Source organism: Hipposideros armiger, unplaced genomic scaffold, assembly GCF_001890085.2.
Source record: "Hipposideros armiger isolate ML-2016 unplaced genomic scaffold, ASM189008v1 scaffold_94, whole genome shotgun sequence".
In the NCBI taxonomy this organism is placed as follows: domain Eukaryota; kingdom Metazoa; phylum Chordata; class Mammalia; order Chiroptera; family Hipposideridae; genus Hipposideros; species Hipposideros armiger.
In genome coordinates, this window is record NW_017731444.1 from 2,581,825 (window position 1) to 2,605,122 (window position 23,298).

General features: G+C 39.7%; 1 protein-coding gene across 3 annotated transcripts in view; it reads left to right on the forward strand.

Annotated features, from left to right (window-relative positions):
* The first annotated feature begins 1,125 nt into the window (after positions 1–1,125).
* CSNK2A1 (casein kinase 2 alpha 1) overlaps positions 1,126–23,298 on the forward strand; it is a 49,788-nt gene continuing 27,615 nt past the window's right edge. Inside the window, exons 1-2 of one of the 3 annotated variants that reach the window (XM_019645785.1) lie at positions 1,156–1,286; positions 15,199–15,422. The gene's annotated coding sequence lies outside the window, so the exon portion shown is untranslated. Of the gene's footprint in view, positions 1,287–15,198; positions 15,423–23,298 lie in introns of all 3 variants that reach the window. The other 2 variants (XM_019645784.1, XM_019645786.1) reach the window with 2 other exon arrangements.

The window sequence follows — 23,298 nt, forward strand, 5'->3', positions numbered from 1 at the left end:
GATCATCAGACCCAGCCCTGCCCACTCGGGGCTCACAGTCTGACAAAAGAGGCAGGCAGGCTAGGGACCAGTCAGGCTGCTGAGTGATGGTGCCTAGGTCTGGGGGAGCTCAACGGAGGGAAGATCCCCAGAGGAAAGGATCCCTGAATTATTTCAATGGACAAACAGAAGTTAGCCAGTCCAGGAGGTAATGGTAACAGAAAGAACCGCCAGTACGAAGGCAGGAAGGCAACATGGATAAATTTCAGGAATAATTTGCAGTTTTAGTGGATGGGAGCATCAGGAATTTGAGCGGGGAAGGGCAGAATGGGAGGTAGAAAGGGGGATGGGTGGGTTTTCCAAATTATGTAGGAACTTGGATGTCAAGAGGAGAGCTTGAGCTATCTTTGGTGCATGCACAAAGGAGGGCTTTGGGAGATTTTTAACCAAGAAGACGCCATGATCAGGTTTGCACGGTACAAAGTGCCCTGTGGCTGCTTCAGGGAGGTTGCCCGGGCAAGGACAGGGCGGGGGCAGCCAGAAGGGTGAAAACACTATTCTGGATGGGCAGCTCTAGATAGGGCTTCTGTAGGAGGCAGGAATTGGGTCTCAGTTTCTAGAGAGTGAGTATCGTCACGTCCTCGACTCCAGTGCCACACCACTCCCGGCGTCCAACTTTCATCCGCTTGCTCCAAACTCGAAGTTTTGAGCAGAAAAAAATGTGCTGCTGGAACCCTAACCCTAGACTAGGGGCCCTAGCAGAAGACTTCAACTCCCAAAATGCTTCGCTTTACAGCTCTGCAGGTCGCGCATGCTTCTTTTTAAGAAAGGCGGGCCGGCTTGTAGACTGATGGGACTCGTCAGCTGGGTGAAGTGCGGGAAATCTAGGGACCGCCATCTTAGTTTGGGTCAAACCAATTGTACACTTAGGGAAAGGTTCGTGTTCTCTCTCATCAGTTCTTAAATGTACTGAGATAAAACGCGCTTAATCATTACAAGTCTCTTTATTATGCTTTAGGTCGAGAACTCCTGCCACTTTGCGCTCTAATCCGGAAATGAACCCCAGGGCTACAATAGGACATCCCAGCATGGCCGCACTCAGCGCGATACCGCTGTGGGCGGAGTCTGAAGTAGTCCCGCCCCGCTCCCTGGCAGGAGCGGGTTTCCGCTTCCGGCAGCGGAGGCTGCAGCCTCGCTCTGGTCCCTGCGGCTGGCGGCCGAGCTGTGTGTCTCCTCCTCCGCCGCCGCCATATTGTCTGTGTGAGGAGAGGGGCAAGCGGCCGCTGCCGCTGCTGCTTCCACTACAGGTACCGTGGGAGCCGCCAGGCGAGGTCGTTGGGGGTTGGGGGTTGGCCCAGGATTAGGTAGCCGGGCTCGGCCGCTCCTTATGCTTTCAGCAGACTCGGAGCGGCCCGTCGCCTTCCCCTGCCCCCCCTCTTACACACACACCAGCCAAGGCCCCTGCAGCCCATCGGGGAGGCCTGGGGCCACCCCCACCCCAACCCAGGGCAGGTAGCGAAGCTTGCGGGCAGAAGCTGATGAGAGGGTGGGAACTGGCTCGAGAGTCTAGTTTATTAGGCTAGGTAGGAGGGCTGCACTGGGGTGGGGACTAGGGGGCAACTTGGAGGAGGGGGTCGCCAGAGGGGGAAGGGAGCTTGAGGGGTGGGGCCGCAGGGGGATGCTGGGGGCCGGTGCCTAGGGGAGTGGTGCCTGCTGGGTAGGGTGGGGTGAACCCTCCCGCGGAGCAGAGCAGCTGGAGTGGGGGGCATTCTAAGGGTCCCAGTGGGCGAGGCTGGACTTCCCACCTGCAGACTGGGGTGCAAGGTGGAGGGAACCTCGGGTGAGGTCGCTGAGGAGAAAGGCGGAGAGGACCACGAAGTAGGGCAGAACGTGTTGGAGTTAAGGGTTAGTTGGGATCCTGTGTGGAAGGAAAGATTTGTAGAGTTAAAGGTTGGCTAAGAGTATACATGTTAGTTTTTGACCTTTTGAAAGAGTAGGACTTTTTTTCGTTTTTGGTTTTTTTGCAGCGTTGAAACATTTCTAGTCTAGGCAGGTGATGGGTGGAGCTTGTGTAGTTTGTTTTTGGAAAGCAAAGTCAGGGTCAGGAGAAGTTGCTTCTTGGCTATTGCTATTGTGGGAAGGAAATAGTTCTGAACAGGAGGTGGCAAATTAATTTAAGAAGACTTGATTACCTTTCAACTGCTGAATTCTATGAGGAGGGTGTGAGGGCGGATGGAATGGAATGAAAAGAAAGCTAGAAAGGGAAGATTTTTCTAAGCGTTGGGAGACCTCATTTCGTTTAAGGGGTGGCCTAGTGGTAAAGAACCAGACTACCTGAGTTTTCAAATATCAATTCCACTACTGCATAGTTGTGTGACTTAACCTCTGTAAACCTCAGTTTTCCTATCTGTAAAACGGGGGTGACACTGTTCCATAGATCATAAGTTCTTGTTGAGTGTATGAGATAATTTGTGTCTAGTGCTACCACAATGCCTGGCAGGTAGGTAGTAAGTGCTCGATAAATCTTACCTGTCACTATAATTAAAAGGGACTAGCTGGTATATTTGAGGTTCCTTCGTTCTTGTGGTCAAGAATCTGACAGTAGGCAAGGCTTCAGAATATTATCTTTGTAGTTGTTGCAGTGTTTTTGTTGTAAGTCATTTGGCTTAACTGACTTGGTGGACCTTGGGCTGAAAGATCGGGGCCATACCATTTTTAAAAGTTCACCTGCAGTTTTATCTGGGTAGATGTGTTCTTCTGTGACTTTGAGAGGGTGGAAACTGGCTCATTTCTTTTCCTTTCTTTTGAAATGACTATGACTTGGAACAAAAGGATTGAAAGTTTGCTTAGATTGATTTATTAACTGATTACAAAGTTAGGTCACTTTGGAGCAACTTTTGTTTTAAAAGAAAATTCCTAGTTATATGGCTTCTTGTGCTGAATACAGTAGAGGAGAGAAGCACACCTTTTAAGGGGGAGCAATGGGTTACTTTCTGCATAATGGGTTAATTGCCATGCTGTTTGGGGATGAAACAATTGGCAGCTTCTTTACCACAATGTATTTTTAAGCTCTCCTGTCACCTAGGTGAGTCCTTGATTTTGCTATTGTCTCTATGTCTGAACATACACCTTTGCTTCACATATTCTTTTAGAGAAAGAAATGTTCTTTAGAAACCGAATTTAAAGCCTTACATAGAATTTGGGTTTGTAGTAGGCAGAATGACCTACCCCCCACCACCTAAAAAAAAAAGATATCTGTACTCCAATCTCTAGAATCTTTAAATATGTTACATGGTAAAAAGGACTTTGCAAATATAATTAGGGTGAAGAATCTTAAAATAGGAAGATTGTCCTGGATTTTGTGGGTAGGCCCAGTCTAATCACATGAGTCCTTGAAAGCAGAGAACTTTCTCCAGCTGGGGGTTGAGAGATGGGGCAGAAGAGAAAAATCAGAGATTCAAATCATGAGAAGGACTTCATTTGCTGTTGCTAGAGGGGCCACATGGAAAGCATGAGAAGGAATGTGGGCGGCCTCTAGTGGTAAAGACCAGCCCCAGCTGACAGCCAGCAAGGAAATGGGGACCTCAGTCCTACAACCGGAAGGAATTGAATTTGGCCAACTGCCTGAATGAGCTGCTTCCCCAGTGTTTCCCGCAAGGAATACACCTTGGTTTTGGCTTTGTGAGACTCTAAGCCAGAAGACATAGCCAAGGCCACCCAACTTCTGACCTACAGAAACTGAGATAATACATTTGTTGTTTTAAGCCACTATGTTTGGTGGTAATTTGTTATGGCAGCAGTAGAACACTAGTGCAGATTTTAATACCAGGAGTTGGGTACTGTTACCTAAAAATGTGAAAGTGGCAGTGGATGCCAGAAAATTTTTTAGGAGTATGATAGAAAAGGACTAGAACAGATTGTTAGTAGAAATATGGATGTTAATGACTCTCTGTTAGTGAGGACTCAGGTGGGAATGAGGTATGCATTAGAAACTGGAGGAAAGATCCTTGCTACACAATATCAAATAAGCTTAGAATTGGGTCCTGTGGTTATGTGGAAAAGACGATTTATAAGTGATAAACTTAGAAATATGGCTGAGATTTCCAAGCAAAGTCTTGAAGGTGCGCCTGATTTGTAGATGTGAGTCAGACTGACTAATGGAGTGAACCCTTGTGAAGTTCATGTAAAGCCTACTAGGTTCTTGAGGATTTTATACTAGCAGAAACAATGCTAGCTTGGATTGAAACAGAGAATTGGAAGTTAAAGAGTGCTGTCAAACCCCCTCAAATCTACTGGCAGGAAGCAGGCTAGTAAAACTGCTCAGGTGTAAATGTTCTGCTTTTTGTAAAATTTAAAAAAAATAGAAGGGTGACTCGGAAGGTGGAACCAAGAGCCCAGAGAGGTGGAGCTGAAAGCTACAGGATTTTTCCCTGGCTTTGAAATGGAATGGAGTTTCCATAAATTTTGAAACTGCTTTGGACCCATAGATCTGTTTTCCCTGTTTGGGCTGAAATGTCTATGTTGCCCTATGCCTATGTCCCACCATTGCATGTTGGGAGCAGATAACTTTTTTTTTTAGGATTGTAGCCTCATCCACACCTGATTTAGATGATGAGATTTGGGATTTTTGATGAGCTTTAGATGAGATTTTGGGGCTTTGAGTTGGGAGGCCAGAGGGTGGGCTATGAAAAATAGAATGACACCCCCTTTCCCAAAGATGTTCGTACCCTGATCCCTGGAATCTGAATTACATTAACATTATGTGGTGAAGTGACTTTGCAGATAGGAAATTATCCTATTGCAGATTATCCTGGATTTTTCTGTGTGGGTCCAATCTAATCATATGAAAGCAGAGAATTTTCTCCAGCTGGAATCAGATTTGAAGCATGAGAGGGATTCAACCTACCATTACTGGAAGGGTCCATGTAAAAAGCATGAAAAGGAATGTGGGCAGCCAGCAAGGAATTGGGGACCTCAGTCCTGCAACCCAAAGGAACTAAATTCAGTCAACAATCTGAATGAACTTGGAAGCAGATTTCTCCCAGTTTCCAACAAGGAACACAGACAGCCCTGTCGACACCTTGATTTTTGGCCTTGCTGAGATCCTAAGTAGAGAACCAACCCACCTAAGCTCGTCTGACTTCTGACCTATAGAAACTGAGACAATAAATTTGTGTTGTTTTATGTTTGTGTTAATTTGTTACAGCAACAATAGAAAACTAATAGAAAGGTTTTGCTGGTTTTATTTAAGAATCTTTGGGGATTATTTTCTAGAGAACAAAGTCAGCAAAGATTCTGTAAAGGGATTTGGTCCTAGAAGACTTTGCAGAACAATGGCATTGAGTAGAACCTATGCCTCTTTCTTGATGTTTAAATACTGTGTTACTGTCCTTATATGAGATTTGAAGGGGTTAGATGACCAGCTTGGTAAAATGTATATTCTAAACCTACGGGCCATTTTAGTAGGATTTCTATAAATTAATGATCTTCCATGCCTATAATAAATGTCTTAGATAAATGACATAATTTCTTCATTAATTTTTATTGACTGAATAAAGTGGTGAGTTTATGTGACAACCTTTTAAAGACTTATTTCCAATTTTTTGAGGAGATAAAAATGGGTGATGTGTTTTTATGAATTGGTAACCATATATATATATATATATATATATATATATATATATATATATATATATTACACACACACACACACACACACATCCTTTCACACCTCCCATCCCAACTCAAAGGTATTGTAAGGTCATTTCTCCCTGACATTGTTATTTGCGGTTAAGAGTCAGATTTGGAAATCATAATTGCAGAATGGAGTTCTAGCTTTTAAGAAAAGCGGTCTTTGTCCTTCAACAGTATCCTATTGATTAGATTCATAAAATATGGACTTTCAACTTAAGTGAGGGAGCTTTCAGAGGATGGAGGAAATGAGACTTTCTTTTTGAGTTACCTGGTTAGAAAGATGGTTACAAAATTAGAGCATTTCAGGGCATGAACAACTTTTGAGATTATCTGTTTGACTTTTGGGTTTAGAATAAAGGAAGTTGGTCCACATGAAGGTTAAGTGGTTCAACTAAGTATTTCAGCCCTAGAGTTGGCCTAGAATCCTGGTTCAGGCTATGGAGATTATGGCTTTTGAACAGCGACTCTTCAGTAATGTCCTTTCTTTAGAAGGTTGATGAGATGCCATAGGAATTGAACTCCTTTATATCAATTAGTAGTAAAATTGGTTTCCTTATGTGTTGTTTCACTTAAGCTTGCAGAACCCGTAGACGACTTTAAGTGAGGACTTACTGTATATTCCCTGTGCACCCCTGCCTTGCCCTTTTTCTAGATTTTACCTTGGACAGGTTATTTTCCCATGCCTCAATTTCCTCATGTGGGCCATTGTTGAGTATTGAGATAATGGGTGTAACAGGTTTAGCACAGTATCTAACACAGTGCCCAAAAGATGTTAACTGTTATATAACATTTATGATGATTGTTTTGACAACTATATGACAACTGTTGCACAAATATTACAGTACAATGAACAATTTGTACAAGTTTGGAAATTGAGAACTGATACGTACTTTGGCATTGGATTAGGTAAGGACTTAGCATTTTAAGGTAATGATAATTGTGATAACTTGATTTAAAATGAGAAACTGGATTTGATCCTTGGTCTATCAACAATTCATTGGGTGACCTGGGCCAAGTTTGTTTCATAAGAGTTTTAGAGTGTTCATACACCTAAATTTCTTTGAACTCTTAAGATGGATAATTTCAAAAGTAGTGTATCATTTAATTGTTTCTTAATAGAGAGGAATCTAGGCCAGCTAGCTTTTCAAATGAAAAAATTCCTCTAGAATTATTAAGGAAAAGGAACTGCTGTCATTGTAACAAGGGATATATTTACATTGGATTATAGACAATTGACAGTTTTTCTTAAATATTTAGTATGCTCCAGGGTATATAGATATCAGCAGACTTGGTTGTTGACCAAACTTTTTTTCACATGATAGAAATCAAGGATTCTTTTTAAAAGTTTAAGGTGAATGAATTCACAGTATCATGCTAGGAGTGGAATTTCACTGGTTTCTACATATTCTGTGTCTTAGACTTAAGAAACCTACCTAGCAACAGTTGCTATGGTGAGCAAACTTTTTTACATTAGTGATGATACTATTTTCTTGTATAAAAACATTGTGTTATCTGAAGTGAGGGTTTTAGGGTTCATTACCAGGGTATACTTAGAATACTATCTTTTATAATTTTATGTGTGTCACATCTTAAATACCTTTATGTTGGCTACTTTTTTCTTTTTACACTTTCTGGTCTTATGGATATTTCCGACTGGTTTTTATTAGCTGAAACTTTTTTTTAAAGATTTTATTGAGGAATTGGGGAATCAGGGAAGGGGAACAGACAAGGTGCTGTCCTTCTGTTCTTCCGTCTAGTTGTGGAGGACGTTGCTTCACTGGCCCATGTTGGTATTATCATTGTACTCTTCCTGCCTGAGGCAGTCAGTCGCTGGCCATTCAACGGCTGCTCACGCTGGCTGCCAGCCACTCACGGTAACTCACAGCAGCCCACTGCAGCCCCACTGCAGCCTACGCCATCGCCTCACGGCAGCTCAGCTCCAAGTTGAGCTGTTGTTCACCATTTTAGCTGTAGAGGGCGCAGCATCACTGGCCCATGTGGGATCCGAACCGGCGGCCCTGCTGCTCAGAGCTCATGCTCCCAAGCCAATTCTTTAACTAACGAGCCACTTGGCCGGCCCTTAGCCGAAACATTTTAATCTGCTTGGAAAAGTAAACACTTGAAATTTATCTGAAGTTATGGCTAATGCACTAATGGGCATTTCGCAGCTTAGTATGTCATTAACATTCTACAAAATTTAAGAAAGCAGCCCTGTTAAAAATGAATGGGTAAATTATTGTCCAAAAAAATTGAATCATGTCATATTGGAAAGTACAAAATAGCTATTTGGGGCTACTGAATTTATAACCAGTCAAAAGATGTTACTTATTCAACAGACCCTGAATTCTTACTACATTTCAGGTAGGTGCTGTGCTAAGGACCCCTAGATTGTCCCTGTCCTCAAACTTACAACTGAGGACATTTTGTAACAATGCATATATCATTCTGCAACTTAGTAGTTTTCTGAGATGTTTTCATATGAAAACTTCTGTTGGCTTTGTATCTCAGGTATAGTTTCTGAAACAGCTACAGAAAATTCAATTTTAATGGAATTCTTTAACTGACGTTGCCGTCTGGGCAACAGGATAGTTGGAAAGAATTCCAACCTTGGAGTCAGACAGACCAAGTTTGAGGACAGTTAATGTTTCTCAAGCCTAGATTTTGTCATCTCACCAATTGAGATAACCACCATCTTGGACAACTTATTTGTGAATCTCCGTTTCTTCATCTGTAAAATGGGGCTTTGTTGTACCTACCTCAGAGTGTTCTTTTGAGGATTAATAAATAAAACACCAGATAATGTTATCTCAGGGTTACTGTGAGGATTAAAGGAAATAATTTCTAAAATGCTGGGTGCCTGACTAATATGAGTTTTTTCCCTTTCCTATCAGCAAAGACAGTGCTTATTGTCAGTGCTGCAACTCTTTATTCTTTATTTTCATTTCCTGCTGCCAGGAGTTCTTATTAGTGAAGCCTTTTGACCGGTACTTCCTGTTTCTTGTATGGCCTGCTGGGTGGGTGAGGTACTGGATTGCTGCTGTTCAGGGATGGGTCAGTACGTAATTCAAGCCCAGTGTCGATTGCCTCAGTTACTCATGTGCAGTGCACATTGCCAGAGTGGTTATCTAGTCTCGGTGAATATAGGGTTGTCTTGCTTCTAGGTAGAGAAGTGAATCTTCCCATCCCAGACTTGGAGAAAGTTCAAGGTTTGCTCACCTACAGACTTGTGAACCTAGATCAGAGGTCTTATTTCCCAATTGTCCTTTGATGACAGTTTAGGAATGACTTGTGTCTTGTGTATTAGGGATATATGTTGGAAGAAGAGCTTTTTTCTGCATTAACATCTTTATGTTCTCAGGTAATGCACTAAATTGCTTTCTTGTTTGCTCTGTATTCTTAAATCATGGAACACTCCATAGGTAAAGCAGGAAACTGTCTTTATCAGTGCTTTAAAGTAGTTAAGTGTTCTGGGTATTTATGACTCTGTATAGATAAAATGAATACAAATAAAAAGGAGTTTTTCTTACATCTTTTAAAATCTGAATTTTATACCAATGTGGCCTGGTGGTCAGCCCATTCAAATAAGAAAATAGTGAAGACACCTGATTGTTGAAACTCACATCCCTCACCTTGCCCCCAAAATTAAAGCAATCCATTTCGTTGTATTATTTATGATAGACTGTTATTGAATCAGTGTGCAGAATTGGGAAATAGGGTTGAATTAGTGAAAATAACCTATTTAGGTCTTTTTAGGTTCAGGTCTTATTTAAGTCTTGAGTCCTAAACAGACTTGGGTTCAGATATGGCTTCTGCCACTTAGTAATCCCGTGCTTTGGGCCGGTCATTTAACCTCTCACCTGTTTATTTTTAAAATGGGAGTGTACATCTCATACCATGCCTGGCGTATAAGAGGCATTCAAATGATAGCAATAATTATTACATACATAAATGCTGGATTATACTTTAGGTTACTCTAGATTTCAAATGAAGTTTTTTATCCTTTAGTTCCAGAGGATTGTGGCCAGTGGAAGAAATTTTCAGATTGTGACTTTATTTTGCTTGTATTGCCTGGTAAAAAATATGCAGATGATTATGTCTTTGCCCATCATTTATTCTGTATTATTGGAGACAATACTGGACTTTAAACTTATGTTAGGTGTTTGAGGTAGAACTATATTAATTCAAATCAAACGGCTTGGGTTTTCTTATAATACTTCCTTTCATTGGAAGAGCTCCCACTGTTGCAGTGTTATTTGTGTAACATTGACACTTTGATTCCTTTTCTAGTTTAAAGATGGAGAAATAAAATTCACACAGAGGGCCCAAATGCTAATGTTTTTTGGTATTTCATACTTGCTAGTTGCATGAAAATGCTTGAGTGTATTGCCTTTTAAAATAAGAATGTTGTAAATTTTGTAGTTGGGGATAAAAACAATACCCAGTATGATAATCCGGTAAGTTTACCCAAGCAGTAATTTCATGAGTTATCAAGTCTTATTGTGAATATTTATATTCCAAATTCAGCCCCTTAACAGGACCAGAAAAAACTTCTACTATTGGCTTTGAACAGTTTTCTTGCTTACTCCTTGTAGACATGGAGTCTTGGGATTTGAAGGTCGGAATGGGTTAGGGGAACTGTTAACCATTTTAACCTGTATCATTTTCCCCAATTAAGAAAAAAAAACACTATTTATATGGCATTAGTTTGATAGATGAGAGAGAATATCGTTGGCTGTGGTTACCACCTTAAGTTGAAACAGGAAAGGAGAGGAAAAACATTTAATCTTACATTGATTTTTACCACTAACTTCTAGTTTTCTTTCGGCTTATTCTTCCAAGCTACGGTTAGGAGGTTAGTTTGTGCTTATTGTTTTTGTTTTTTTTGTGCCAGTCACCTTCAAATAGATGATCTCCCAGAAGAAATGGTTGCTCATTAGTGGTATATCTGGACTAGAAAGCTGCAAAGATAATTGCATAGCTCTCAAGGGGAGTTATGAAATAGCTTTCTTAACCTACTGCATGGATTTTGTTTAGCTAGAGATGTATTCAGCTTGTGATCTCTATAGGTTATTTACACCAAAAATTTTCAACCAGTGTACCCTCATATCAGGAGGAGTTGCAGATGTGCAGAGATATTGGTCCCCTCGGCCCTCTGGTCATTGTGGAGGGTACAGGGCATCCAAGCCAGTGTGACCTTAGGTTTGAAAGTGTTGATAATTTATCCCAGTGTGCCATACAAATATTTTCTGTTTGTGTTTTGACTTTTTGAAAGGCTGTAAGCACTAATTTAGAAAGTTCAGTAATGGTATCTTAACAGTTTAAGACTCAAGAGGCCACCCATCTTAAAATAATCTTGGCTTTAAGTTTAGAAAAGAGAAGTAGCTCTCTGACCCTCGAGTGATTCAAGGGATATACTTAAAATTAAAAATGTAAGACTCTAAACGATGTAAGTTTGGACAGTTGTGAAGAAATTTAGATTCTTATTTTTTAAGCAGTAATGGGAAACAGAAATAAAGTTCCCTTGTGTAAAACTGTTGTCCTCGCCTGACTGGCTCTGAATGTCACTGTATCTTTTCTGAAGCTGACATTTTGTTAATCGTTCATCAAGCTTGAATCTCATGCTGGAACATAATTTGAAGCCTAGGATACATTGTCTTTTTCTTCAGGAAAGAATGTGATATACTTAGTTTGAGAAACTTGATTGTTTAATATGTATGTAAGTTACCAAGTTAACCTTTTGAAATGGATACTTTACAGTGTCAAAATGTATGTTTCCTTTAGTCTAACTCAGCTATTCTTAAATCTGGGGTTTATAGGTTCCTTTCAGCCTGTAATAAAAACTACAGACCTTTTCTTAAAAGAAAACGAACAAAACTGATAAATGCTATGTCGTATATACTTTTAGGGAGTTCATGGACCTCTGATCTCATTGATAAACTTCATTTTCAGCATCATAATTTGTGTCATCCAAATAATAGTATTTTTAAATACTATAACGCTTGCCTGATTTGTCATAGTATTATTCTTTCAACAAGTATTTCTGGATCACCTTCTATGTCAGCTTCTGTGGTAGACTCCTGAGGATACACTGTTCTCTGCCCTTGGAGCTTTGTTTAGCTAGAGATGGATATGTAAACAGTACAGTGGCACTGTACTAGAAGAGGCAAGCAAAAAAGTGCTGTTGGAGTACAAAGAAAGGGGTCTTGACCATTAGAATTTTTCTGTAAATCCTTGGTCAGTTCTATATTTCTTAATTGGCAAAAGGCTTATTGTGAACTACTACAAGATTTTTGTTTGGTTGGTTGGTTTTTAAGTTCTGATTGAACTAGTAATGGAAACTAAATCAAGGAGCAAATAGGCTTAAATCGAGAACATAAATGTGCTTGCTATTGCATGTGATAATGCTGAACATTTTCTTTGCCCATTATTTTTTCCCATTTAGCCTTTTTAAATATGTAGTTTTAATTAATTAATTTACAAAATTACATATTGAGCACAGGGATTGCTTAACTCAAATACCCACAGGATAAATGAATAGAGTTGTCCGGGTTTACCTGTGTCATCTCCAGTGGGTGGATTTTAGAGCCCATTTGGATAATTACAACTCAATAGATAGGAGTGGTTTTTGTCAGTGCAGGAATACCAGACAGACAGACAGGCCTGCCTACCTTCTCTACTTCCTTCTTTTGAGAATCTGAAGGTTAATTTTTTTTTAATTTTTTTTAGTGTTGGCAACAGAGTCACACTTCAAAGTAATTTATTACAAAAAGCTTAACACATAATTCAACTTAATACCTGATTTACTTTCTGAAAACATTTGTGTGAAAAACTTGTAGAAGAATGTTCACAGGAGTATTATTCATAATGGCTGAAAGTGAAAACAATCCAAATGTCTGTCAACTGATGAACAAAATGTGGTATATCCTTACAGTGGATTTAGCTGTCAAAAAGAATGAATTAACTACACTGAATAAAACTGCAACATGGATGAACCTCGAAACCATGCTAAATGAAAAAGGCCAGACGCACAAGGTCACATTGGGGGGGGGTCATACTGTGTGAAGCAAATAGGACATATACAGAGGGTGCCCAAGAAATATATACACATTTTAAGAAAGGAAAAAACTATTAAAATTGTAATGCAATGAATGACGCTAACATTCATTTGATTAACGCCATCTTTTGAGCGAACGTCATACTACACATTGCTACCATAATTCAATTCAACTTCGAAAAGTAATATATAGATAACATCTCTGAAAATGTGTACATTTTTTTGGCACCCCCTCCCCATATGTTAGCTATAGAGCAGAACAAATAGTCTGAGGATCTGAACAATACTTTTAAATCACCACTTTTCTGTGACATTGTAGAGATTACTCAGGTTTGTCTTCTGTGAAATGGGAAAGATATTACTGAGGTCTCGGACTTGTTAGATTTAAAAGCGATCAGTGTAAATCCCAAGAAGCAGTGACTGACCCATATCTTTATTCACATACCTTTGTAATTGGAAGCCAGCCAATATTTGCTGCCCTTGGTTCCAGCCTATTTTTTATTGTTGGTAAGTTTAGGACAACCCACCCTATTAGTTATTGCTTATCCATCACCTCTAGGAAGTATGGTTGTCTTCTGTGTAATCTACCTCCATGACAGTAAAGGAGGGAGGGTATTAATCCATATATTCTGCAGTTTCCTCACTAATCAGATAGGTTAAGTGACAGATCCAAGGTCATATTTGTTCTTAGTGGTTCCAAGGTTCATGTCTTTCAGTAATAGAGTACTGAACTGTTTCTGTAACTCTAGCAAGGATTGTCAGGCCCTGTGCTCTTCACATGGGTAAATCACACAGCTTCATAAAAGCTTGTGGCCTCAAAGAAGCTTTTGGTTTCACATCTCATTGGGAAGTGATAGTATGACCATTTTCCCTCTGCTGTTCGTGATGGGTGTGATAATATTCATATGTAAGATCGAAGAGCATCTTTAAAATCAGCTGCAGATCAGATGTCCATCATACAGCCAAACTGCTTTTCTTAGTTTTGAACAGGAGAAGGTCCCTATGTAAGCAAGGTTAATTTTGGCCATAATATTGCCTGCTATTACTGTCTTGATATAGGTTCTTCGAACATTTGTGGAACACCATGCTAGGCACTGTGATCAATGCAGGGCATATACCAAGAGAAATAAGCATCCAGGTCCTTGAATTCATAATCTACTGAGACAGAAGTATATAAACAAAACACATGTGATAGTGTAAGGAGTATGTGGAGGTGCTTTGGCTCCACAGAGGAAGTACTTGACTCATTTTGGAGAGGTGTGGATGTAAAATTTAACTGATTCTCGAAGGATGAGTAGGAGTTCCCCCAGCAAGCAGTATTGGAGGGCAGTGTAAAGGCTCAAAGAAGGGGTGGGGGGAGTATGTTCAACACTCATTTGCTTAACATTTTAAAAGTTTGTCGCTTTTTAAGTGTTTTGGAAGTGTAAAGCTGTACAGTAGAAACATTAGGATAGAATACAGGTTGTAAAGTGATACCCACATACTGATTGAACTGGTTATGGGACTACTCAGGGTTTTCATTTCTGGTGTCAGTTTTGGTCGGTCTTTTTCCTCTAGGAATTTCAGATTTACTGGCATAAAGTTGTTTTATGTTATCCTATGTTTAGTTGTCCTGTGTTTTAGGATACCGCATATGATAGGATTTTCCCCCTTTTTTAAAGTTTATTTTTACAATTGATGTACAGTAAAATGATTCTTCTTTGTGTGTACAGGTCTATGAATTTTAACGCACATTGATTCAAGTAACTACCATCACAGCCAGGACACAGAACCCTTGGTAGTCACACCGAGTCTTCCGCCCCCATGTTCTGGCAACCACCATTCTGTTACCAGTTACTATACTTTTATCTTTTCAAACATATTATAAATGTAATCAAACAACATATAATATTTTGAAACTAGCTTTCACTCGGCATACTGCTTTTGAGATTCATCAAAGTTGTATCAATTATTAGTTCCTTTTTATTGCTGAGTAGTACTCCATTGTATGGATGCACCACAGGTTGTTTATCCATTTAGTTAACATTCTTTAATTATGAATAGAGCTTCTATAAATGTACGTGTATAGGTTTTTGTGAACATGAGTTATTTCTCTAGGGTAAATCCCTATGCATGGGATTGCTGGGTCATGTGAAAAATGTAATTTTAACTTTATTAAAAGACTGCAGGACTGTTTTTCGGAATAGCTATACCATTTTGCATCCCCTCCAGCAGTGTATGCGAGTATTGTTGCACATCCTCTCTAGCACCTCGTATTGTCAGTATTTAATTTGTAATTTTGAAATAATTTTAGATTTACAGAAGAGTTGCAAAGATGGGATTCACATATAACCTTCACTCAGCTTCCCCAAATGTTAACATTCCCCATAATCTTGTCACTTTATTAAAACTAACAAGTTAATATTGATAACAATACTACTAACTATGGACTTTATTTGGATTTTACCAGTTATGTCCTTTTTCTGTTCCAGGATCCAGTCCAGGATACCACATTACATTTAGTCATCATGTTTCCTCCAGTCTATGACAGTTTCTCAGTCTTTCCTTGATTTTTCAAGACTTTGACACTTTTAGGGAAGACTGGTGAGAATGTCCTTCAATTTAGGTTTGACTGGTGTTGTCTCATGATTAGATTGTGGTTATGGATATTTGAATACCAAGAAGTGACTGCCCTTCTCATCACGTGATACCAAAGGTATATGATGTCAATGTAACTTTTAAAGATTAGTGACGTTCAGATAGCGTCTGCCAGGTTTCTCTACTGTAAAGTGACCCCATCTCCCTATCCATGCTTAACTCATTACAAGGGCTTTCCTGAGCCCAAACCACCTTCGAGGTGAGGAACACTAAGCTCCACCCCCTTGAGGGAGGTATAGCAGATAATTTTGGGGTATACATTACAACCGCTGTAGTCTTAATGAATATCCCGGAGGAGATACTCAGAGGCTATGCAGATATCCTGTTTCTCCTAAAAGTTTTACTCAAAAATTGTAGCATCTGTCAGTAGATCATGCCTACAGCAATTACTCTGCTGGTCTACTGGTGATTTTCTGTTTCTCTCGTTCTACATGTATAAGTTGGAATTCTTATTAAGGAAGATTTAAAAGTTTTATTTAGTCATCTATTTATATAGTATGGACTCATGGATGTTTATTTTATTCTCTGGGGTTACAATCTAATACTATCATTATTTTATTACTCACATTGCTCAAGCTTTGGCAGTTGGAGCCTTTTTCATGTTGGCTTCCATGTCCCTTCTGCAGGATTTGGCAGGCTATCTTGTATTTTTCCTGCCTCATCCTAGAAGCAGCCATTTCTCCAGAGAGCCCTTGTTCCTTCTGTTGGACAAAGGTATTGAGAAGCCAAGATTTGGGCACTAGTTATTCCCAGTGCTACTTACTGATACTGCTTCTAGGTGTTCTCAGTGGACAGGCTAGGAATTTGCATCCAGAAATGTCTGCTTTGTGGGGTACAGTTCTATGGGTTTTAACAATGCTTAGAGTAATAAATTTACCTCTACAGTATTACACAGAACAGTTTTATTGCCATGGGGTAGTCACCCATCTTTTTTCTGGTTTTGCCTTTTCCAGAATGTCATAAAAATGGTAAAAATTCAATATGTAGATATTGGGATCTGGCTTTTTCATTTAAAGTATATTTAAGATTCATCCATGTACAAATCAATAGTTTGTTTTCCATTGTGTGATTGTACCACTGTTTATCCATTCACCTGTTGGAGATCTTGGCTGTTTCCATTTTCTTCCAATTATGAATAAAGCTGTGATCAAAATTCTAATGCTGGTTTTTGTGTGAACATAGGTTTAAGTTAACTTGAGTAAATACCTGGTGGGTATGCTGGGTTGTATGGTTAAGTGTATGTTTAGCTTTATAAGAAATTGCCAAACTGTTTTCTAAGGTGGCTATATGAGGTGTGATAAACAAATACGGTGAATGTTTAAATTAAAAAAAAATTATTACAGTAAAAGACACATTGCCATTAATCCCCCTCAAAATACTTCCCCTCGCTTCGAACACACTTATCCTATCATTCTTGCCACTTTCTGAAGCAGTTCTGGAAGTCCTCTTTTGTGAGTGTCTTTAGTTGTGTTGTCGTGGCTTCCTCGATGTTCTGAATTGATTCAGAAAGTTTACCTTTCATGGTCATTTTGACTTTGGGGAAGAGCCAGAAGTTGCCCAATACCAGATTCAGTGAATAACGTGGATGAGGACACACCGTAATGTTTTTATTTGACAGAAATTGCCATATTACCAGAAGTGATGTGTGACACAGAGTGTTGTCATGATGGAGGATGAAACCATTTGCCTGTTTCATGTTAATGCATTGTTCATGATCCATGATTTATGGCACACTTTAAAACACACCTTCTCTCAAGTGTAGCTCACACCCAAGTGAACAAGCTGAAACTTGTCACACACTGTGACTAAGGTTTGACATGCGCTTCCAGTATTGAAGATTCCTGCCTTTTCAGTTGGATGGCACTCGGTGGCAGCAGTCACTGTATTTCTTGATCACACCTCGTGTGTATATATATCTACTGTGAAATGCCATCAGACCTTTTGCCCATTGTTTAATTGGTTTTTTTGTTGTTGAATTCTTTATAATAGATTCAAGTCCTTTTTTATATCAGGTGTGAAGTTTAAGTTGTTTTCATGATTTTGCATATGGATGTCCAAGTTTTCCAAAACCATTTAAAAAAAAGATTATCCTTTCCTCATTAAACCACATTTGTACCTTTGTCAAAAATTAATTGGCCACATTTGTGTAGGTCTATTTCTATACTTTCTGCTCTGTTTCATTGATCTGTTATCCCTTTGCCAATACCACACTATTTTAATAACTGTAGCTTTGTAATAAATCTTAAATTTAGATGTGTGATTCCTCCAGCTTTATTTTTCTTTTTCAAAATTGTTGTGGTTATTCTGGCTCAGTTGGATTTCTTTTTTATTCCAGTCTGACAATCTTTGTCTTTTACCTGGATAATTTATTTCATTTATATGTAATATAACTAGCCATATTTCTGTTTACTTTCTCTGCCTTATGTTCTGGAGTTTTTTCGTATCTTTTCCTACCATTCTTTTGGATTCTTGTTATTCCATTTTTCTCCCCCTCACCTCCACCCTTTGTGGTTTAGAAATACAAATACATGGTATTTTCTGGACATAAAGACCATCATAGATGTTATAACTTGGAGTCCAAACATATCAAAGTCTATTATTAATCAGTAGTCAATGTTTATTTGAATTTTTCCATAAATTTTCCTCTTTTTTGCTCCTTATTTTCTCATTCAAACCTGCCCAATGGGATGATTGTTCTTTATCTTCTTTCTTTAGAGATATTTACTGGATACAGAATTTTAATTTGGCAGGGTTTTTTCCTCAGCACACTGCAGATATTAAACTGTCTTGGCTTCATTGTTGCTTTTGGAAAATCAACTGCTCTCATGTTTCTTTGTAATCTGTCTTCTCTGCTCACTTTTCATATTTCTCTTTGTCTTTGGTTTTTCTGCTGTTTTGTTATGTGCTTAGTTGTGAATTTTTTATTGATCTTGTTATTTGTTGGCTTCTGGAATGTGATTGTGTTTGATTGCTTCTGGGAAATTCTCACCTGTTGTAACTAATGTTGCCTTTGCCCTGTCCTGTTTTCTCCTTCTCTTCTACCAATTAAAAGTACATCAAACCTTTCACAGTATTATTTCTCTCTTATTTTTCCTTAGTTTTGACTTTTCTGCTACATTGTGGATAATTTCTAGCCTATTTTCCAGTTTCTTAGTTTTCCCTTTAGCTTTGTTGAATCTATTGTTAAATTAATCCAGTTCAAGTTTTTTGTTTCTAAAAGTTCTATTTTGTTCTAGAACTTTTTGAAATCTGTTACTTTTAAAAGGATCCTGTTCCCTGTCAATATTCTGAAACTTATTCTTATAAGCATACTTGTTTCATAGTTTGAATCTGATAAGATCAAAAGTCTCTGTGGGTCTTTTCTATTGTCTTGTTTTTCTGCCAGGTTTTAATCTTGGAATTCTTTTCCTTCAGTGCATCATTGATTACAAGCTGGATGTTGTATTTGAAAAATTATTTGTAGGAATTGTTTGAGGCCCATACATACATAGCAGGGTACTTTTCTCCACAGAGAGCTTACTTCCTCATGTCAGATATCTGTGGACATTACTGGTCTAGGGACCACTTTAAAACAAGCTCCAGATTTGTTATTCCCTCCAAAGGGCTGTGATTCTTTCCTGGATTTTCCACTTCCCATTCACCCTAAGGTTGTCACCCTCTGAAATCTCACCTTATTGTGGAGAAGTTCTGCTTTTAGACTCTTCACCTTGTGAGGGCCCTGGGCTTTCGTTTCTGTTAGAACAAAATTCTTAGGAAGACCCTTTGGGCTTCCTTCCTTGTTTGCTTGCTTCTCTGGGTTTTCATTTTCTCTTCACATTTGACTTAATTCCTTATCTGTTTTATTTAAGACTGAGAGGCAGAAAAAGGGGAGAAGGGTGTGTGTGTTTAATTCATTCTTTTTAGTTGTTCACAGTTGGAGGGTTGACCCAAATAACTTAGCCCACCGTTACTGAAAACAGGAAAATTATTTGCAAAAGTCTTGTTTTTTTACTTTGAAAATTGAAAAGCTCTGATCACACTTTCAAGGATCATCTACACCCCCAAGTTACTGGTCCTTTTTAGGCATTTTGCTCTGTGACCTCTGCAGTAAAACTGATTTGTATGATGAGGAGTGGAGAAAGAAAGAGACTGAGATCTGAATTGCAATGATTGTGAATTAATGTTGTGTTTTTTTTTAAGACACAGTAACAGTCGAGTTAGGTACACTAGTATTCTCCAAATCAGATATAAAAAGGTTGTTGATCTGATGTGTTCCTTATAGGGAATAAGGTGTGTCAGCCTTTGGTAATTTTAGGGTCAAAATTATAGGTCTTTAAAATTCTTTGTGGTTTTTTTTTTTAACTTCATTGGGGAACCGTGTGTTTTTCCCAGGACCCATCAGCTCCAAGTCAAGTTGTTGTCCATCGATCTTAGTTGTGGAGGGCGCAAGCTCAGCTCCAAGTCCAGTCACTGTTTGTTTGTTTTTTTTCAATCTAGTTGTGGGGAGCGCAGCACACTATCCCATGCGGGAGTTGAACCCGCAGCCTTGTTAAGAGCACATGCTCTCACCAACTAAGCCATCCGGCTGCCCTAAAATTCTTAACTTGCTTAAATATTGTGCTATACAATTTCTTGTTTCAGTGTTCTTCATCTGAGTAATTCCTGTGCATTCTTCAAAACTAAGCTTAGATGTTTTTTTTTCCCTGACAGCTTTTTGCCAAATATTGAGGTACTCCATAAATATTTGTTGAATGAATGATAATGGGTTGGTGGGTAACCTAAATTCCCTTTGATTTCTGCAGAGCACCCTGACTTAATTCTTTTATTTTTTTTTTTAAGATTTGTTTTTTTTTAATTGAGGAAGTGTAACAGTGTTGGGGAATTGGGGAAGGGAACAACCAAGTTGTTGTCCTTCAACCTTAGTTGTGGAGGGCGCAGCTAGCTCAGCTCCAAGTCCAGTAGCCATCCGGCTGCCCGTGGGTAGCTCACAGCCACTCAGGTGCCGTGTTCAATCTTAGTTGCGGGTGGGCATAGTCGAACCAGCAACCTTGTTGTTAGGAGCACGTGCTCTCACCAGCTGGGCCATTCTGCCACCTGTTGGCAGCTCATCTCAAGCACAGCTCACTGGCCCATGTGGAAATCAAACTGGCAACCCTGTTGCTCAGAGCTCGCGCTCTTAACCAACTGAACCACTCGGCCGGCCCATTACTTAATTCTTTCAAGTACTCATCACTTGAGACTGTAATGGTCTGTTTTTTGGAGGGCAGAGATACTTTCTCTGTATTCTTCAGTGCCTAGATAAAGAATCCCATCTTGGCAACAGGCACACATTTCCTGGTACATAGTAAATGTTCAATAAACGCTTACTGAGTGAACATTCTGGTCTTGATTTAAAAGGAGGAGAGAATAATTATTTTGTTTTGTACTCGTGAAACAAAAAAACAAAAAAAAAAGGAGAGTACAGTAAAACCTTGGATTGTGAGTAACATGGTTTACGAGTGTTCCACAAGACGAGCAAACATTTCTAATACGTTTTAACGTGGTAAACGAGCAATGTCTTGCAATACGAATAGTTTGTTTCTGGAACGAATTATGCTCGCAAACCAAGGTATTACTGTATTTGAAATTAAGGGCAACTATGGACATTTGAAACAAGTTTTAGAGAGTATTAACCTACTTTTTTGTGTTCACATGGCCTTCTAAGCACAGTGCCATGGTTGGAAAGGGAAAAGGCAAGTTTTTATGACTCCATATTTGTCTGCTTCTGCCACAAGGCAGGAACATACACACAGTTATGTTCCCCCTGAGTTTGTTCCACAAACCCAGTCCTATTCTCCCTTACCGGTTTATGCTGCCTGATTGCTAGGAAGAAGAGTTTGTTCTCTGCAGCAATGTTTAAAAAATGTTGTTTTCGGGCTGGCCGAGTGGCGCGATGGTTAAGAACTGGCTTGGGACGCCAGAGGGCCCCGGTTCGGATCCCACATATGAGGACCAGTGACACTGCCCTCTACAGCTAAGATGCTGAACAACAGCTCAACCTGGAGCTGGGCTGCCAGGAGTCGCCGGCGACGGCGTAGGCTGCAGCCCCTGTGGCAGTGGCTTGCCATGGGCTACCGCATGTAGCCAGCAGCCAGCGCGAGCGGCCAGCAGCCACAGTGAGCAGTCGTCCAGAAGCCGGCGACTGATCTGCCTCGCCCGGGAAGAGAGCAATGATGGTGCCAACTTGGGCCAGTGAAGCAACGTCCTCCACAACTAGACTGAAGAACAAAAGGACAGCAACTTGTCTGTTCCCCTTCCCCCAATTCCCCAGCACTGTTCCCATACCCCCAATTCCCCAATAAAAATTAAAAAAATCTTAAAAAAAAAAAAAAAAAAAAAAAATGTTGTTTTCCCCATACAACTGCTTTACCTCTCACAGCAGGCAGTCCTTAATTATGCAGAGAGTAGAATATAAGCACATTCCTCATTCTTTGCCATAGAAATCTTTGTCCTGTCTGGATGGTTATGAGATCTTGTTCATTCATTATGGTTAATCTAGGGTTGGCAGGAGGGTGTTTTTTGTTGTGTTTTTTAAGGTAAAGATCCTAATAAACATTAGGGTTACAAGAACTAATAAAGCTATATTTCAGTTTGAAAATGGACTTAGCTTTTTTAAAGTTCCGAAATAATCTTTTACAGTTCTAATACTAGAAAATTCATCTCTAAAAATACATTAGCACAAATGACTAAAATCAGACTTGTGCAGTTTTCTGGTGTTAGGCCATTTCCTAAGCCTCTAATTTTCTTTTCAGTCGCCAGATTGAAAAACAGAAATCATATGGAATAGAAGAGATTAGAGGGAGAGACTGGCTGAAGAGAGGGCAGGAGGAGTTTTTATTGAAATTAATTAGTTCTGTTATATTCCATTTTATGTCAGCAAACTCTGATTGTGGCAGTGTATATTTTAGCCTTACTGTTTAATTGAGTTTTCATTTCCTTGCGTTTTATGAGGAACAGGTCAAGCAGAGCTATGTAATTGGCTTTGGTTCTAGGTGTAGTCTGACTTTAGTAGGGAAACTTTGGATGACAAGATAATTTTCATAGTTGATTGGCTCCCATTGGCTAAACATTGAACAAACAAAATGTAGCCATGTCTTCAGAGTCCATCTGATGGCTTTTTAGATAGAAGTAGTGATCTGAAATTGTTAGCCACTAAAGTTACACCTCCTTTTATGCAGTTGCATGGGAACAGTAAGGATTAAGTAAATGGAAATTATTAGGAAAGGTAATACTTTTTCTGTAAGTCAGATTTTCTTAAGGTAAACTTGTATGATGAACAGTGGATAGGAGAATTGACCTTTCAGGATATTCAGGACTTAGGCATTTTGCCAAGCTTTCAAATAAGCTGTTGCAAAAATTGCTAAAGTAAAGTTTCTGTAGTATTTTCTTAAGTTTAATTGTTGTGGGGAGACTAGTCTTAACTGTGGCCTTGTTCTTTAGTAGAAGAAGCTATAATGATGGGAGGGAGGGAGAGCAAAGGGAACAAATTACTCAAGAACCCTTGACTTGGTCTTCCAGTTCCCCTAGCTGTGTACCAGGTGACCAGAAGTGTTCAGGGCACCCTACCTTTTGGAAGCAACTTCATTGTCATCTCATATTTTAAAAAAATAAACCACCGGGCCAGCCGAGTCGCGCATTGGTTAAGAGCTGGCTTGGGACACCAGAGGGCCCCGGTTCGGATCCCACATGAGGGCCAGTAACACTGCCCTCCACAGCTAAGATGCTGAACAACAGCTCAACCTGGAGCTGGGCTGCTGTGAGTCGCAGGCGACAGCGTAGGCAGCAGTTCCTGCTGCAGTGGGTTGCCACGGGCTACCGTGTGTAGCCAGCAGCCAGTGTGAGCGGCCGTCCAGAAGCCGGCGACTGATCTGCCTCGCCCGGGAAGAGCGCAATGATGGTGCCAACTTGGGCCAGTG